Genomic DNA, 20,047 nt, shown 5'->3' with positions numbered 1-20,047 from the left:
TAGAAGAGATGGAAATCAGCTTTAATTGCATAGGAGCTCAGTTGTTCCTGTACACAATGCAGTTATTATTAGATGTGCATGAGAAGCAATGTAAAGGGAGAAATCAACATTACAACAATCCAAGCATCATGTTTTAGAGTCCCAGAGAGCGGGGGAGTGGATTTCCCCTCAAATGAGGAAGCAGCAGGCCGTGAATGTGCACCACACAAACACTTTATTTCTCCTCTAGAAGAATTGTTTCTTTTTGTCAAGATGGCTTCTCTCCCCTGGTTCTAACAGAAAGGTTTAACAGAGGAGATCGACGTGTTCTTTCCAGATCAGCTCGTTGGCAGGGCGTGAAAGCTGCTGTGGCTAAGCTGGTTCCACTTTGGAGCACAAAGCATTTTTGGAGAGAAGCTTTCTGGAAACAAATGAGGATAATTCAGATTGACAGATCCCCACCGACATTATCATATAAAATACATTATCAAAAAAAAAAAAAAAAAAGGCAGAGGTGTCACTCAGATATCTGGCATCAACTCACCTGTTTAATTCCCACTGATCTGAAGACAACCTGCATCTAAAGCCCAGCTCCTGAACAGAGGATAGGGGAGACAAATGATGAGTTTCATCATTTATAGAGGAAATATTGGAATTTAGTTTTTTTGCTCTGATGCTTTTGATCATAGCAAAGCCAATTCTGAGTGGACCGGATTGCTTCTCATTTCAGTTGATAAAATATTAAACAGACTCCAGGAAGAGCGTAACCCTCCCAGCACCTAAAACACACATGTGGAGGTTGTGAGATCTTTTCTCCTTTTATTTTTATGTGATCATTGAAGTACATAAAAGGCCAAAATACTGTATATATTACATAGAATTAATGTTGTGGAAGAAACTATTTACCATTACAGTGTTTTATCACATAATGTTTAGTATCTCGCTGCTTTTTCTTATTTTCCACATCAGCGAAATGTTCATACAGAAGGTCTTTGCCGAGAGGCTGAGTTCTCCTTCATTAGCTGTAACCACATCATGCTGTGCATGGTCACTGTTCTCACTGTTTTTGATAATTATCCAAGCTTAATTACTAATTAATTGGTTTTACAAAGGAAATCATAAAGTCTGTTTTATTTTTTACATGCTTCGTCTGCTCTTGCTTTTTTGTCACACTTTTTCAGATGATTAACCAATTTCAGCACCATGGAAAGTTAAGCTGCTTATCGAAAATGTATTTTCAAATTCTGATTACATCACTTTATGTAAAAGTGTATCAAACTTTTATCAAGCAAGGCCTGCTGTAAAAATTTTATTCTACTTCAGTTTTATTTGTTATATTATTTCTCCAGGCATTTAAGATTTTAGAAATCTCTTAACCGCTTTACCCCCGCCCCTTTATAGCTGCACAAACGAATTGCATACCCAGTAACATAGTATTATAAATCTCACATGTTTGTTTTTTGTATCTTATTTGTTATGTAAAAAGGCGCTTTACAGAGACATTTTAACCAGATCATCCAGTCAGATTGGTTCAAAGTTTTCTATTTAAGGAAAACCAGTTAATGGCATCAACTCATTGACTCATTGACCCAGTCCCACACATCCCAAGCATGCTTGTAGCGACAGTGGAGAGGAAAACTCCCTTTGAACAGTAAGAGTTAGAACTTGGGTATTGGGCCTTGGGTATAACTCATTGTTGGCCTGTCAAACTCACTAATCTTGTTGTGGACGACATATGTAACATTTTAGATCTCATTCCTGTTGGGAGCTGGAGAAGTTCCACCTTTCTCCAGCAGAGTCCGCCGTGGATCATCTGAGGAAGCCTCCTGCACAGCTGCAGTTCATCAAGATCATCAGAGGATCCACTACTTAAGCTGTCTTCAGACCTTGCCTCAACGCCGCAGTGTTGTTCCAGTTGGTCAGCGCCTAAGCCTAGATCCTCAGTGAAACTTTTGACTTTGAATCCAGCCTGGATTCTAACCATTGTCTCTGTCTTCCAGGAAACCAGTGTCTCCTCTGAGAAGCTCAGGAAGAGCTAACCTGCCGAGCCGACCCTCTGAGCCAAACCTGAAGAATCCTAGAGAACCTCCAAGCAGCTCAGGGCTAAGAGCTGGAAAACCTAAAGCCAAGGTCTGTGCATTAGTAGAAGTGAGACGCTGAAGCAGCTAGCGGACTCTGCTGATGAACCCCTCTCCAGATCCAACAGAGACTCTCCCAAAGCTAAACCTCAAGAACCCTCAAGGTACAATCAGTAGGCTTCAGGAAATCAAACCTCTGTTGGCAACGCTAACTGAACTGTCTCTCACGCAGACTCCGGTGAACCAGTATCCAGGCCCCGAACCCGAACCAGTACATTCTGTGTGCTTGAGCAAAATAAACTTGTTAAACTTTCATCCCTGTGTCCGTCAGTGGTGTTCTGCATACTTGGGTCGCTTTTAGTGAACCCATCATGACAATTCCAGCTCTGAAATTCAAGCAATTTCTTTTATAATGTTTAACATTTTCATCTTTAAGGATTTTAACTATGCATTTTCTGTCATGATCTTGGTGATGATGACTGGCCTGATTACTCATTTCACTCACCTGCCTAGCTCCGCCCAGTTTATCATAATGTTCATCTGACCACCTGATGCAGCCTTTATTTAACCCGCCTTCTACCAGTTCTCAATGCCAGATTATTCAAGCACTTGGTGAGAGTTTTCCAGCATATCATGGCTTTGTCAAGCTGCTCCCTACCTTTGTCAAGCAGGACAAAGACTAAAACAAAGTGAATCCAGTAGAACTTTTTATTTCCTACCTGGAATGGGTGACAATAGCTGAATGGTATCAGTGCCCTATTTGTTGGTACCTGCTGATACTGATACCACCATTTTAGTGCTGGATCGGGTCCCCGCAAAATACTGATATCGGTGTCGGTGCAACACTATCAAAAATCCAGACAGAAAGTTACAGTAATAACCTTGTGACCAACAGTTTTATTAATGTGGTACCTGGTAATGTGGTTTCATTTGGTAGCATCTTGGCTGTGCACTGCAAGTGCATCTTTTCCATCCAAGTTCTTTGGAAAGCTTAAAAACAAAAAGAGAAGGAAATCCTGGTTAAAAAGACATTATGAAATGTTTACAAGGCTAATAATATAAAGAGGAAGTTAAACATCCTTATAGACTTCAGGATTCCACAGAATGAGACTGGTTTTCAGTAGCATGATGACATTTTTAATTTTGAGAGATAACGGTGAGAGATAACCATTGCTGTGTTGTTGTGGTGTGATTTGCTAGCCTCGTGAGACCATCCTGATCTCGCGAGCTTTCAAGATTTCACTCGCTAATCAGTCTGGAGACTCTCCGTTGAACAAAATTTGGAGCCGTTCACCAAACGAACGTCCAATCAGCGTTGGCTTTGAGGCGGGTTGAGGTGTGACGCAACGAGAAGCGCGACAGTTCAGTCTAAAGAACATGGCGGCGTCAGCCGATGAAACTAGCGTTAGCGTGGCTATCAAGCAAGTTTTATCGGAATTACAGAGTATTTCTTCACAGAAAGAAGAGCAAAACACTGCTCTGGAGGCTTTTCTCAGAGGAAAAGATGTTTTTGCTCTTCTCCCGACTGGTTTCGGCAAGAGTAGCCTGGCTTGTGGTTGTGTTTTCGTCGTGCTCTGTTACTACGTCATATGCTTCGTTGATCTGATTGGTTTATTTGGCCCGTCTATCACCAACATAGGCCAATCAGCTAACCAGTATTTTCGCCCCTTCCCAAAATTACTTCAACGGAAGATTTCCAGATGGATATGCGGAGCAAATCCATCTGTCGGAGTCAGGTTAGTGATTTGTATTCGTGTCTTCTGAATCACTGGGCCTCATGCAGCAACACGTTTCTTTTTCAGTCATAAATTTCTCACACTTTTTCTGCTTCTGTTGGCTCTTAGCAACGCCCCGCATAAGAATAAAAGAAAATTATTAACTTGAAAATTCCAGAGAAATGTAAATCTGCAGATTTACCAGCTCAATAATGCCATATAAGGCTATAACTTCACACGCTGTCAGAAGGTGTGCTTTCACAGAAAAGGCATTTCGAGACCAATAAAGGAGACATTAGTAGTTTGGAGATCAAGGTACTGCTGACTGAGAGCTGAGCAGCAGAATTAAAGGACTAGTCAAAGCCAAGTAGGGGGGAATGAATCACAAGAGCTTTAAATGCTGTGGTTGCACTGTTACGGAAGTAAAAATAAAATAGAAAATAAAAAAAAATAATGAAAACTACTGGTGGAGGAAAGAGGTGCAACATATGATCTAAATTCTTAATATGAGGTCTCCATCCACCAACCTGACAACATTTTGCAAAATCTTCTTTTGATAGACATGCATGCACATCTCCGACCATGTCCATCATCCCTTCACAGCATTCTTAACATCTTTTTTACAACATAAACGTCAAAAATGTTAGGAGCAAAACTCTAATTGGACAAAACTCAGACAGACCCAAACTGAAACATTTAACATTTTATGAAATAACAAAGCCAAGAAGCTGCGATGGAGTGAAATGAATCTTATCGTTAGAGGAGTTTTAACAGCAAGTTGCTAAACTTTATTTTGAACTTCCTATGAATTTTCTGTTCAAGATCTTATTTCAAAATTAGCTTGATCTCACACAGAGCTCAATAACTCTTCTTTTTTTTTTTACAACATAATAAGCCAGAGTCCCCTGGATACCGACATGCAGGGAGAGATTTACCATTAGGCAATACTAGGCAGTTGCCTAAGCCCCCAAGTTCCTGGGGGCCCCATAAAGCTCTGTTCCATGTATGGTTAATACAACTATTCCTTATTTGTGCACATTAATTATGTTTTTGATAAAAATCCTTTTGCTAAAATGCGATCAGCACACAAAGAGCATTGTTGCTAAATTAGTGTTTTTTGTTCCTATATTTAGCAACTTTTTTAGACCCCTCTAGGAATTTGATTTCTAAAAAGCTCCTAGCGCCAAATCTAGAGACTTTTTTCTGCTACTGGAGACTTTGGAGACAACATCTAAAAGCAGCGAACTCTACTCTCCAGAGCGAGTAGATTGGTAACCCCGCCTCCTGCTCTCCTCTATCTTGTCTGCTGTCATGATTCATGCAGCTATTATTTCATCCAAATGAAAAATGGAGAACAGATAAGCAGATCATGGCTTGTCTACAGTGAAAAGAAGGACTGGGTTATTTACTTTGGCCTTTTTGGAAACACAGGAAGGAGCAATCAGCTAAGTGAGCTTAGTGCTTGGAAAAAGTCAGCTGAGTACAAAACATACAGAGGAAAACAACAAGAAGAGGGATGAAAAACGTAGAACAAATAATGTATGTACTGAAATTTATCTGTATAATGGGTCTGTTTTATATGTTCAATTCAGTTTATTTATATAGCGCCAAATTCACAACACATGTCACCTCAAGGCACTTTACAGTTCAACCAGATCATACAATCAAATTGATACAAAGTTTTCTATCTAAGGAAAACCAGCTGATTGCATCGACTCCTTGACTCTTCAGCAATCCCTCACACTAAGCATGCTTGTAGCAACAGTGGAGAGGAAAAACTCCCTTTTAACAGGAAGAAACCTCCAGCAGAACCAGGCTCAGTGTGAGCGGCCATCTGCTGAGGCCGACTGGAGTTCAAGGACACAGAAGCAGAGACACAAAAAGCAGCTGTAAAAGGCGGCCCCGTCCAGGAAACACACAGCACATGGTGTCTTCTCAATTCAGAGGGCCCCCTGCTTGTCTTTGCCTAGGGCCCCAAATTAACTTAATCCGCCCCTGCCGACATGCCATCTGCAGGTGTAGTGACTGCTGGTTTTGTCATCAGCAAATAGAAATGTCATTTATAATCAAAGAGTTTCATATGATGTAATGATGTAGACTAATAGATTAAACAATTGTCTCTAAGTCAGTGGTGAAAAACCAGGTTTGGATAACAGCTGCCTGATTGTGTAAGACTCCTACCTCAAGTCTGGAGAACTTGTAAATTGTGTCCGTACCTGAGAGAAGATTAGCAATATGAGAAAATGGTGAGTGCACCATTTTAGCTTAGATCACACATACAAACAAATTTGTTAGTAAAAACACTTCTTGCGTGACCTCGGTGTGAGGGGTAAACTGAACTTTTATTTTAAAAGTTGGACTTCTAACCCTGAATCAGCAGCATAAACACTGTTTACACAACATTTAGCAAGACAGAGCAGGGGAAACCAACTCTTCTCTGCTTCAGCCATCCAGTTTGCTTAAGCTACAGTTCCTTAAACAGTTCTGGTTATTTCAGGTCTTCTTGCAACACAGTGCTCACATCTTTGTTTAAATTCCATCTGCAACACAAGCTTCAATTTCACCTTCTGATGCAAGGTGACCACAGCCATAAATGGATTTAGAAAACAACGAGAGAAATAGCCCCTTTTTCCACTGACAACCCCAGGATATTAAGCTCCTGGTGTTGTCATTCTTTACCTTTTACCTTGGAGAATGAAATTCCTGGATAGTTATGTGACACATTTCCGTTGCTCTGAAAGACCAAAAATTAAATATCCTTAATGACATATGAGGAAGTTGTGAAGATAACTTGGCTCCTGTCAGGGTTCTGCTCCGTTGTTTAGGTTTCTTTTTAATTTCACTGTTAATTTTGTGTCTTTGTATTTGTTTTCTGGCAATGATGTGTTTTTATGTTACTCTCTGTTGCCCCCTAGTGCCAGTTTCCTTTCCCCCTTGGCTCCTTTCTAGCTGCTTCTGTCCACACCTGCTCCCAATTAACTGATTACTCCACTCTTGGTTCTGCTTCCTATATTTAATCCACCTTTGCAGTTCATCAGTGCTGGTTTCTCTTCTTTGCTTTGCTCCCTGTGGGTTTTTCTCCCTGGCATCTCCTGGTTTTTGGTTTTGTTATTTTGTTCCGGGATTTGTGCTTCTGTTGCCATTTAGAATTTAAATAAATCCCTGCAACTGGGTCCTCAACCAACTTCCACCAAACCCTGACAACTCCATGCTCAGTCCAGCAGGGGTGGTAGTAAAAAAAAATGTCAAAAAGGAAAAGGTGATAATCTTTAAGGTGGCATGAATAATGTAAAATATCTACCAAACAGTGATTAGAACATTATGAGTAATTTGTATTTTACTCTCATCAGGTAAAATTATTTAAGGTTTCTACAGCCCAACCAGACACTAAAGGTTTAATTATCTATTGTAATAATTATACACACACACACACACACACACACACACACACACACACACACACACACACACACACACACACACACACACACACACACACACACACACACACACACACATGTTGTGTCACAATATCCTTGTGGGGACCTTCCATTGACTTCCATTCATTTCCCACTAATTTATATGGCCTAACCATGACCCTTGCCCTAACCCTAACCATTACCGACACATACCTATCCTTAAACCTAACCTAAACTCAATTCACACCTTAGTCCTAAACCTAACCCCCACCCCAAGAAGAGAAACTTTCCTTATGGGGACCAGTTGTTGGTCACACATATTGCAAAAGATCTTGTGACAGTGGGCTTTTGGAAACTGCATCTAACATGAAAACTGTCTCCTCGTATATTTTAACACTATAATAAATTAGAATTACACAAAATGCCAATTTTATAAATATATGTATTTTTTTGTAAGGAAAACTGAAAGTGTTTGATAATCTTTCTGTTAAATTTTTTTTCCTTATATCGATATAAATGTCAAGATAAAACCTTTAATGACAAATATAATAGAGGTTTAGCATAAAATATTAATGATAACAAAATTTATAAATTAGCTTAAAACGTCAAAGATTTAATAGAGGAATAACATAACAGGACATTTTCTATTTTAGTGCAATCAGCTCTTCACTTCATAGAATAAACACTTTATTTCACACTTTGTTTTGATGCAAATAAAAAGTTGAGAGAAATGAACAAGTGACAGTTTGACATTTCAGCTGGAGAAGGAGACGAAAAACCTGCTCCAACAGCTGGTTGAGTCAACAGCCAGACCTGCCCGACAGCACAAAGCTTTGCTGCTCTGATAACTCCAAAAGCATATTTCAGACTGACTGCACTTTTGACATTTTTAGGTCCTTTTTCTCACTTAAAATGACTTTTTGAGACAAATTTCTGCTATAGAAATGTTATACATTGTGTGCATTCACCTGCAGTTATTGGTTTTGATGACTATATTAGGGGCATTCTCAGCTCTTCAACTATACTGGGGACAATTTAAAACCCCAAAACAGGTTATTTTAGCTGTAAAACTGGGAAACCGAAATGATCGGATAAAGCAAGACCCTGAAGCTTAATGAAAAACTTTTCAAAGGCAATGGAAAGAGGGTTATTGATTTAAAGGGCCTATGACTATAAAATACACAACAACAAAAAAACTGTTAGGAATAATCTTTATTAATAATAAAATACTAAGGGTAATAAATATGTTTATAAATAGGTTGCTAAATATGATAGACTTTTACACTTATTCATTTATTAGAGACAGTTTAATAGTATTATATGTACATTTAGAGTTCTATTTAGTTCAAACAGAAGTTCCTTTTCAAAATCAGAATCAGACATATTTTAATAATCCCAGAGGGAATTTACTTTTGTTACGCGCTCCAGTTACAGTTTTATATAATATATACATACATCCAACTATACAATATAATAAAGATAAAAAATAAGAATAAAAAGAGATAAAATATACACACATATAGCTCTTTTGTATATATATCTGTACGTATATCTATGCATATGTAAAAACTAAATCCAAATAAAGTGAAAATCCAAGTAAAGTGATAAATCCAAGTAAAGTGAGGAGAACAGTAATCACCTCTATTGCCTGATACTTTATTTTAACAATAAGTGAGAATTCACTTTATTTATATAGCACCAATTTACAACACATGTCATCTCAAGGCATTTTACAGAGACAATTCAGACATAGTGGTTAAAAGTTTCTGTCAAGGAAAACCGCTTTATTTCCATAGAGCCATTGACTTGCAATGACTCCATTTATAATATAACTATACTATTCAATAGTAAACAGCATATTGATGCCATTCCCACCAGATAAAAACTAAAAGTATAAGAAAATCTACAAAAATCATACATTAATATTCTTGATGAAATATCTAAATTAATTATATATAATTAAATATAATAAGAAACAGGTACGGAAGCCCAGAGCAGTGTTTCCCCCCGATACTTTTTCACGGTGTTGGGATCCGGAGGCTTGCCCACCAGAGGGCGCCGAGGATCCCTTCCTGAGGGCTTGTGCTCACCTGCAACACCTGTCTTCCATCTGCTCATCAAGAGGACTCCTACTTAAGGAGGAGGAGACTGACACTCCAGCGCCAGAGTGTTTGCCAGTAATGGTACCAGCAAAACCTGAGCCAGTCTACCAGATCTTGCCTGATTCTTGTGAACCTGTCTGACCCTGTATTCTCCCTGTCTCTCAAAACCTGACTTGCCTGGAAACCTGAAACACTGGAGAGAGAGACCTCAACTTGGAATCTGCCTGCCTGCACTAAGTCTGAGTCTCTGCCTCTGCCTCAGACCTCAGTCCTCTGCCAGTCGACCAGCCTCTGGACTCACAAGGTCCCTCCTCTGCAGATCTGAATCCCTTCTCTCAGCCAGAAACCTGCCAGCCTGCACTCAGCCTCAGCCCTCAGCCCTATGCCTGCCGACAAGCCTCTGGACTCACAAGGTTCCCTTCCCTCCTGCAGATCCGAATCCCTTCTCTCAGCCTGAAACCTGCCTGCCAGCACTCAGTCTCAGTCTCTGCCTCAGCCCTCTGCCTGCCGATAAGCCTCTGGACTCACAGGGTTCCCCCCACCTGCTGATCAGTTCCATCTCTAGCAGTGGAGACCAGTCTGACCACCCCAGTTCCTGTTCGCATTTTATTACACTGTCTGTCAATAAACCTTTGAACTTTCTCCTACCTCCGTGTGTTTCTGCATATTGGTTAGACATCTAATCCCATCATGACACACGGTGGTTTTCTCAAGAAGTAAATTTTCTCATTATCTATTATTAATATCTCGTCCTAATGAGATGATCGGTGTGTGTTAAAACTCATTACATCCTTCAGTACCACAACGCGGGGGAGGATTTATAAATATAAGTAATGGCAGCCTCTGTGTCATTCTGTAAATAATTGTGTGTTTAACTTTTAGGTAACGGGACAACTTTGTTGGTTTGATGATTTGCTTCCACTTCTAATTTATAAGCAATTAGACCTATGCCACCTGCGCCTTCGCACCGCCATAGTGTTTTCTCCACAGCTCCGATGTTGCGCCTGTAACGGAGGTATAAGACGCATTAACCCCCAAAATGATTCCAGATTAAGGATTTTCATTTAAAAAAAACTGTCAGACTTGATTCTACTGTATTCCATGCAATCCAATCATCCACGACAGCCTAAAAATGAATAAAAATAAAAAGGAAAGTAAAAAAAAGGGCTATTTGTGCACACGCGGTACCGCAACTACACAACTACGGGCCCCGCAGGCACTGATGGACTGGGAATCCAGGGCTGTTGGCCAGCCTCATTCATTACTCATATAGGTTAATCATCTCGTCATCTCAAGAAATCCATCACTGTTTTCTCATGATAATGAAATAATTATCCTGTTATCTCAAGAAAACAATTAATGGTTTAACTGTGATAACGAGATAGTTATGTCATTATCTCGAGAAAGCAAAGGAGAAAAAAAGTTTAGTACGACCGCTCTCGGCTTCCGTAAACAGGAGCCCCTACGTGTGCATATCTCTTTGCACCATTAGATATATTTATCTGGTTAAACTTCTGATTTCCACTCACATTATTGTCATTATATTTCATGTTAAATATTTTATTACTGAATTTGTCAGATCTGGCAGCAAAAGTTTATCCTTCAATCAACTTGAATAAATGGAGAGTCTGATAAAAGTTAGAAATATTCGATCTAGATGTTGAAAAGAGCAGAAAAAAGGCAAATATCAATGCGTTGTTAAGCACCGCAGTGGCTGGCTTTGACAGACAGCGAACATATTAATTTACCAGCGGCAATCTGTAATTCCTACTGCAGCTGCAGGCAGTAAAACTGTGACTTTGGTGTTTAGAATTTGCCACCTTCTAGCTGGCTAAGAATAGCATCATGTTCTCTAAGACCCCCTCAGCAGAAAAACACTCTCTCTGAGACTCATTAACATGGAAGAGCCAAAACATTTCACAGAAATCAAGGCTTGTTTCACAACACAGTCATGTTGGATCCTATTCAAGCTTTAAACCTGGTTGTTTTTCACGCCTCATAATTGCTTTGTTGGTCCAAAAGATGTACTGAGCTCAAGATCCGAGGTCAAACCCTGCCTGGGGGGAGGGGGGGTTACTGAGTATCTGAGGTAAGATGAACTCTCAGAAAATGACTCATGCAGTTATCTCATCCTGCTGACAAACACGGATCGCCAGCTAAGACGCCACGCCTCATTACACAGGATGGAGATAAAGTATGCGACCACCTGAAGATGACTCCATCTGAAGCAACGGATTCCAGAAAGCAAGAGTCCAAACAGATTTTCTTCAAATAAAAGTTAAACCGTTTTACTGTGGTTAAAAAATAACTAAAGCTTTCAGTTTTTCTGTGTTTGAATTAGATCAAAAGCTGCACAATTCATAATGCTAAATATGTCCTTTCAAAAAAGAATCAGGCTTGATTAAGAACACATATTTCTCACATATCCAACAACAGAACCAGTACCATTAATCCCCTAACACCCTATTATGCATGGTCTATTGTCAGTAGACCCACGCACCTTTGCACTTGGTATCGTTTCTGTTTCTCAGTTTATGACATAATTCCCGATTCATCAGGGAAGTGCATGACACTGGAGCCATCATTTTCACAACTTTTCTAAGTAGTGAAGAACGACGTCAGGATCTCCCAAGTATGGTAGCCGAGGGGCGTAAACAGCATTTAATTGTCAGGTTGGGTGGAGGTTTAGGAGGGGGACCCAAATGCAGAGACTGAGGCTGAAGGTGGTTTCTTGCAGATTTAATAAAAGCTAACAAGAAGCAAAAGTCCAAAAACATAAACCCACCAAATCCATATAAAATCGAAAGCCAGGAATATTCATAAGAAGATAAGAAGGGCAAAGAAATGATGATGGACCAGCAAACAGTGACTGAGCAGGCGGTGTATCAGTGGCGGCCGGCCCATAGGGGGCGCTGGGGCACCGCCCTCCCTGATAAGAAGAGAGAAACGTAAAATATATTTTTAGAAATTAACTCATAAATGTTTGTTTTACTCTCTAGACTGTGTAACTATAAGCAAAACAAATTATATAAACTACATTTCCCTATCTACTGTCATTAATTTGTGGATTACCACAGACAGACTCCTACCGTCTCTGTTCTGGGGGCGCTGATCAGACTGACCCACATTTGCAGAGAATCTGTCAATCATGTACTATTGCTAGGTGAATTTAATGGCCAATCAGCGTCTCGGAACTTTATGGTCTTGGGGCGCTGAAAATACTGCACTTTAACAGGCTTCTGAACCCAAGCGCAGGTGCAGACAATTAGAGGGAAGATGGCGAACGTAACGACCGAGATGCAGCTTCCACCAAATTCGGTGAGATCCTTATTTATCTACCCGTTTGCCAGAAGAACATCCCTGTTGTATGATATGAACATTTCATTTCATGGTTATTGTGACTGTGACGAATCCACCTCGTCGCTTAAAACAACCTCTCTAACTTTGCGCGCCACACACACATTCCTGTTATACTGTGTTTGTGAGGACCAATACACTCGCGCTGAGATCAGTAGCTCCATGAACTTAAAACACACAAGCTGTCCTGGTTACCTGCTGGCGTATTGAGGGTGCACACTTAATATTTCAGTGGGGTTAGCCGTGTGTGTGTGTGTGTGTGTGTGGGTGTGTGTGTGTGTGTGTGTGTGTGTGTGTGTGTGTGTGTGTGTGTGTGTGTGTGTGTGTGTGTGTGTGTGTGTGTGTGTGTGTGTGTGTGCGTGTGTGTGTGTGTGTGTGTGGGTATGTGGGGGGTGTGGGTGTGTACGTGTTTATGCGGGGACTTGTCATCTTCAGTCTGGCTGCGTCTTTGCTGGGTTCAAACCCAGTTTGGTGTAATTGAATAAGTCAATGAATCTGTGTAAAAGAATTAAGTTGTAAAAATTATTTGTTTTTGTACATCAATTGTTTGTGGAGGTAATATATGGACAAAACTGATTAATGAGAAGAAATCAGAAATAAGAGAGCCTGATGTGAGGGGCTTAAACTATTTAATGAGGGCTGTGGGAAGAAAAGCGGCAATTTTTGTTTTCTGTTTCTTTGTTACATTGCTGGTAACTGGAGGGAGGCTGAGGCCCAGAGGATCTTGTATATGTTTAGTTTCTTTTGCACCCTGTTTTGAGTTTTTGAGCTCAATAAATCACCAACACCGGTAACCCGACTGAGCCTGGATTCTTGGAGGCCAAAGAACCCCGTCACAGTGACCCAAATCATCACTGTTACTGTTATTATATAGTAAATTAAATCATTACTGTTAAATTGTATGTATTGTCCAATTGTTTATTTGAATTCTTATTCCGGGTTAGTTGGAGACATACACTAGGCTATATCAGCCCCACCAAAAATATTTTTCACCAGCCGCCACTGCGGTGTATATATGGGAGACAGAAACAACGACCAGGCTAATCAGCAGATTGGGAGCAGATGTGGACAGAGGAATCTAGAAGGGCGCTAGGAGAAAATGAGACTGAGACATGAATGCAACAGAGGGCAAACAAGAAATACGTAAGATCTCAATACAGTCAAAATAACTAGAACACCACAAAATGGAAATAAACCCAATGAAAGATAAAACTTAAACAGAACCGAAACCATGACAGTAAATACATGATTTCTCAGCAAGTTCAAAACAGATGAAATGCTGCCTGCAGCAAAAGCAAAAATTGCAATTGAAGAAAATACAGAGCTGCAAAGAAGAAACATACTGCAAACACAAACCCATCTGAAAATTGTTGTTTTTGCAGCATGTCTCCGCTCAGCCGATCTGTTTTGTGTGATTGCAGCTTTTCTACTTTGCAACTTTCTTCCTGTCCATGTGTTAAATGTGTGTATGTGTTTTAATCTCATTGATATCCTGATAAGCATAATAATTGAATAATTGAACTTAATTGATCTCACATTGGAGAAATTTACCTCTGCATTTAACCCATCCCCTTGGGGAGCAGTGGGCTGCCATCATAGGGAGCCAGGGGAGCAGAGTGGGGTTAAGGGTCTTGCTCAGGAACCTTGAGTGGAGGCTGTGGGGATCAAACTGGGTACTTGCAAACTTCTTAGAGCACAAGAGCACTGCTCTAATCACAAGGCCAAGACTCCCACTAAAATAATTACACTTTATTGTCTGTGGGAATGGGAATGGGGCTCAAACTCAGAACCTCAGGATTCCAAGCTCTATGCCGTTACCACTAGGCCCCCAGACCCCCATTTGAATTTGAAAAACTCACACAAAAACAAACATTAGCTCTGTATTCTGTTTTGATAGATGGAGTTGGTCAGTCTGTAGACTGTTGGCTGGCAAGACGGTCTGCTTGAGCTGTATGAAGAAATCCGGTGGTCTGCGTGAGCTGACACTAGCGCTTCACTCAGAACCTGGAAGATGGAAGATCCAGCTTGGCTAACACAGGTTGTGTGAACCTGTCCATGATGAGCAAGCATGAAGCGACAGTGGAGAAGAAAAACTTCCTATTTGGGGAGAAACCTCTGGCAGAACCAGGCTCAAACCGGTTGAGATGAGACAGGGAACGCAGTAAGAATCCGGGAGGAATGAAACTCTGATGAAGCTTTAGCTACAGTACGATAGTGGAGGAGGGGGTGGAGGCAACCACTGCCTGCGCTTTGGGTAGCAGATAAGTTGTGGATTTGGAGACCTTATAAGGAGAACTCTGATGATGAGGTTAAGTAATCAGTTTCTTCAGTTGAACTGTTAAATTGTGCAGGTGGATAAATCAGACAAAGCAATTATAGATGTTGCAATCAGAAGAGATTTATTGAACAAGGAGCACGTGAAACTTGATAAACATCATGTTCTCATGGAAACAGAGAAGTTGTGGAAATTTGATGCCTGAAATAAAATAATGGTTTACTTGTATCTTTCATTTGTTTAACTGAAAGATAAAAGGAATGGAAATGAAAAAACTTGCAGATCAAACAGTTAATTTAATGTTAATTTTAATGTAGTTGTTAAATAAAAATGCAAAAAATTCCTGCTGCTATCTCAGAAAGTGAGGCGTCTGTGACGCCCTGTCTTTGTGAAAGGAGTCTCTGATGTATCCAAAGTGGTCCAGTAGCATGATAAAGATAAATCCTAATAACAGAGTTAATTTCCCATAAATGTATTTGTTAACATCTGGATGTGCACTAATACCTTTTTCTTCTGAATGGAAAGTTGTATTTTTTGTGTCAAAGTTGGATGTGGGTAGGCAGCACCTTAAGGCAGGGGACCCCAATAAAAAATCAGCGGGGTCCGAATGAAATGAAATCATCCATCAGTAAAGGTCCGGAGACATTTTTAATTATAATCCATTACTTTAAACAGAATTTAACACTGAACTAAAACGAGGTGTTTATGCATCCATGTTATACATTGACTTTCAAAAAAAAAAAAAAAATATATATATATATATATATATATACCGTATTTTCACGACCATAAGGCGCACCGGACTAAAAGGCGCACTCTCAGTTATGTGTCCCATTTCTGTATTTAACACACACATAAGGCGCACCGGACTATAGGGCGCGTTTTTTATATACAGGTACAAGTCCTCTACTACGTTTAAATACCTCTACTGCGTATTTAAAAATACAGCGGGGGCAAAACTGAGTATGACTGTGCTTTATTCATGTATTTATTACAAAGTATTAATCAAACCTGGCAGCTGGCCGTGAGACAGAGACATCAGCGCTGTGGTCACTCCTAAATTAACTTAAAATCCTGAAACCTGCTGACGGAATATGTTCGCTTTTATTGCCGGTATCCTGGTGCCTGCAGCTAAAATTATTTAGATGAAAAACACCTGCCAGCAGCCGCGGTGAACCCCAGGCTGCCCAGCCTACAGGCTGCTGATGAAGAGATTTCTGCTGTCAGCGCACCGCTGGTATGTGGGGGTCTGAGCGCCTCCGACAGAAATAGATAATCTGGATGAACTGACTGCAATTATGAAGTTTTCAGGTGGACTTTCTCACTTAAAAACATATTAAAACTACTTTATTCCCACTGATCACAGCAAATATAGCTGCAAGATTTAGATTATTTAGATGAAAAACACCTGCCAGCCACCGCGGTGAACGAAAGGATTTCTGCTGTCGGTGCACCGCTGGTATGTGGGGGTCTGAGCGCCTCCGACAGAAATAGATAATCTGGATGAACTGACTGCAATTATTAAGTTTTCAGGTGGCCTTTCTCACTTAAAAACATATTTATACTTATTTATTCCCACTGATCACAGCAAATATAGCTGCAAGATTTAGATTATTTAGATGAAAAAACACCTGCCAGCCACCGCGGTGAAGCGGAGGAGACGCGCTCAGAGGCTGCCATTGAATTAAGCTTTCAGGTAGAAAAATAGAGCGGGAGCAAACCTGAGTATGATTGTGCTTTATTCATGTATTTATTACAAAGTATTAATCAAACCCATCAAAGTCATCATCCTCTGTTATCCTCAGCATTCCTCTGAATAAAACAGCTGCACTAAATCAGACATGCCAGTTTCCCCATCTGCGCTGTCAGTCACTTTCCGTGCAGCGCAGCTCCTCAGAAATAATGCCGGCTTTTGCGAAAGCTTGAACAACAGAGCCAGCAGACACTTTAGTCCAAGCATCTACAATCCATCCGCAAACGGTGGCGTAACTTGCCCGGCGCTGCCTTCCATTTATCCTGAAACTGTGGTCTCAGTCTGTCATCCATCGCTCCCACGCCGCTCGCAGCCTTACTGTGAACGGCCGCTTCAAACCGATGTCGAGCGGTTGAAGTTCCTTTGTCAGACCCCCGGGATAACGGCGAGCACAGCGTTCACCCAGCCTTTTCATTTGCGTTAATATCATATGTCATCAGAGCGCTGTCTGTCTCGCTGCCAGCTCCCAGATCAGCTTCTCTGATTGGTTGATGCGGCGCGTCCAGCAGCAAAACTTCAATTTTTCCATCTGAGCAGCAGCAGCGCGTTGGCGGTGCATCAGATGCTTAAACGCCCCCGACGTGCTGCACCAAAACGCGCTGCAGGACCTTTTGCTGCGCCTATACGCGCGTCAACCATTGACTTTGCATGTAAACTCGCTGCTTCTGCTGCACCTGCTGGGTCCGGTTCACACCGATGTCGAGCGGTTGAACAGCGAGCACAGCTTAATTTGTTTCACCATGTTTTTCACATCAGCTGTGAGATGGGCACGCATGGAGTTACATATTAATGGTGATGAGTGGAAAAAAAAACACCTGGTCTCCTTACATTCAGCCACTCTTTCATCATCTCCTCAATGAGGTGGTCTCAAAAGTCGCAGTTACAACACACATAGGGCGCACCGCACATTTTGAGGGAAAAAAAAGACGTTTAAGTGCGCCTTATAGTCGTGAAAATACGGTATATATATAAATGTATCCATTTTAATATCTAAAGTAAAGAGCTATCGTTCAGTTTGGTATATAGACAATTTCCTGCTTCACATATTTCATCAAACCCCTGAACTGATCGTTTGTTATTTTTCTTTCTTTTTTCTGTCTTAATGTTGCCAGTGGGCTTTAGGCTGCCCTGCAAGGCTTTAAACCTGGGTTTAACCGGAGACTAAGCCATTCTCAAGCACATATCAAGGAGCTCATTTTGAGCCTGGATCCAGATTTATTGTTGGTTCTGTTCATGGTGGAGAATCCTGCTTCACAGCAGCAGGTTGAGCCAAACATCCTCTAAATGTGCAGGGTCATCTTTGAGCACGCCATTTCACTTTTCTTTCACCAGTTCACCGCAGTTCTTCCAGTAGTCCACACTTTCTCTGCTCTCTTTTTCTCATGGTCTTCTCCTTCTTTCCCATCGCCCGGCTTGCCACAGGTTTGCCTGCTGTGTCTAAAAGTAGCAGCAGCAGCAACCCAGACTGACAGCTCATTGGCTCATTTGGATCACGTGCAGCCTGGAGCCGGACGCTCCCCAGGGCTTTACCGTATTAACAGGAGAAGAGGCGCAAGTGAAGTTAGACACTGTTGTCGGACAGCATGCAGTAATTTATAAATGTTTTAAATCAAGTTGGGGCCAGGTTGGCCAACAGGTGGGTACAGATCCAGACCGAGGTCCTCTAATCTGTGACCTCTGCCTTAAGGTCTGATTTGTTTAAATGAAGAACTAATAAAAGTATGCATTAGATTTAAAAAAAGCATCAAACAAAGCATTAACTACCTAAAAAATCAACAACATTGACTTACGTTTTTCCTCGGCTGAAGAGGTGTTGGCGCAGTAAAAAGGCCAAAGTGGAGAGAACCATGATGGTTGTGCACATGGTTCTGAAACCCACAAACCTCCTCTAGTGGAAACAGACAGCAGGTTCAACACCAGCTTTCCATGGTGCTTAGAAAACACAACCAAAGACAGGAGTTCTGTTCCTGTCAGCAGGCGTCTGTCTGTCCCCCTGTCCTGCTGCATGGATCAGGAGCACTGCAGGATTAGCCTCTGGTAGATTACACAAGATGTAATGCAACATAAGCTATGCTGTGGTGTGGGAGCATTCATAATTCATTGCCAAGTTTCTAATCAACATCAACACCTTCATGTATTCTTGAACCGCGTTGTCTTAATCAACCACCTACCATTGAGGTTCATGCACAGCAGCCCTGTTAACCCACACATTCAAAGCTCTAATTTCCTTTATAAAATATTCATCCTTATTTGCTATTTACAAAGCTTCTACTTCTGATTTAGATTTTGTGACCTTTTTTGGAGATTTAGTGCAACTAAATTTAGTGAATTCTGTATCAGAGGGTGGTACAGCAAAAGCTTTCAGTGTCACTCAAAGAAGACACTTTGCAAGTAAGGTTTAACTCTGCTGGATTGTAAAAGGACATTTAATGACATAGAGCCACACTTGCTATATTTATAAAAATACTGGAGTATATTGCAGAATGAATATTAGACTTTTTCAACATATCATGACAGACTTAGGCTAAGACAAACTTTGTTCTCATTTTGTATACACCGAGCAAAATTTTGATGTGTACAGCTTTCCACAGTGAATGAGTAGCTTACAACAGTGAAATGTACATTACCGTTTATAAAGTGCAGCACTAATCAAGAATGTAGACCAGGGGTCCCCAAACTTTTTCCTGTGAGGGCCACATAACTTTTCCCTTCTCTGATGGGGGGCCGGGGTCAGTTTGTAACAGAAAAATTGTGACGATTGCAAGAGTGCCTAAATTTATGACGGGATTTATGTCTTTATGACGGGAGTCATAGTGTCTCCGCAGGTTATATTTTTTGAATACCGCCACCGCCTCTTGACAGATGAGACAGACAGCCTTTTCTTTACATTGAACAAAAAAAAATATTGTTTGTCCAATTCAGGTTAAATGCCCTGCATTCTGAATGAATTTTTGTCTTACCGTTTCTTTTCGCCATTATTCCGTTCTCTCTTTACGGAAGAGGATTAGGGCCAAAAAAAGACTATTCAATTCTGACTTTTTTTTCTTAATTAAAGTCAGAATTCTGACTTTTTCCTCAGAATTCCGAGAATAAAGTCAGAATTCTGAGAAAAAAGTCAGAATTGAATAGACTATTATTTAAATTTTTTTGATTCAATTCAATTCAGTTTATTTATATAGTTCACAACACACGTCATCTCAAGGCACTTTACAGTTCAACCAGATCATACAGTCAAATTGATACAAAGTTTTCTATCTAAGGAAAACCAGTTGATTGCATCGACTCATTGACTCAAATACAATCCCTCACACTAAGCATGCTTGTAGCGACAGTGGAGAGGAAAAACTCCCTTTGAACAGGAAGAAACCT

General features: G+C 40.7%; 1 long non-coding RNA gene across 1 annotated transcript; it reads right to left on the bottom strand.

Moving 5' to 3' along the window:
* LOC119771332 lies at positions 1-18,687 on the bottom strand. Its single transcript, XR_005279138.1, has 4 exons — positions 18,469-18,687; positions 2,970-3,047; positions 524-573; positions 1-400 (listed from the first exon to the last, which is right to left on the bottom strand). It is a non-coding gene; the product is annotated as an uncharacterized LOC119771332 (long non-coding RNA).
* Positions 18,688-20,047: the final 1,360 nt, after the last annotated feature.

The sequence above is a fragment of the Cyprinodon tularosa genome, unplaced genomic scaffold, assembly GCF_016077235.1.
Source record: "Cyprinodon tularosa strain WSP-4 unplaced genomic scaffold, ASM1607723v1 ctg665, whole genome shotgun sequence".
NCBI classification, from domain to species: Eukaryota; Metazoa; Chordata; class Actinopteri; order Cyprinodontiformes; family Cyprinodontidae; genus Cyprinodon; species Cyprinodon tularosa.
This window is presented reverse-complemented; position numbering and strand designations above follow the sequence as displayed.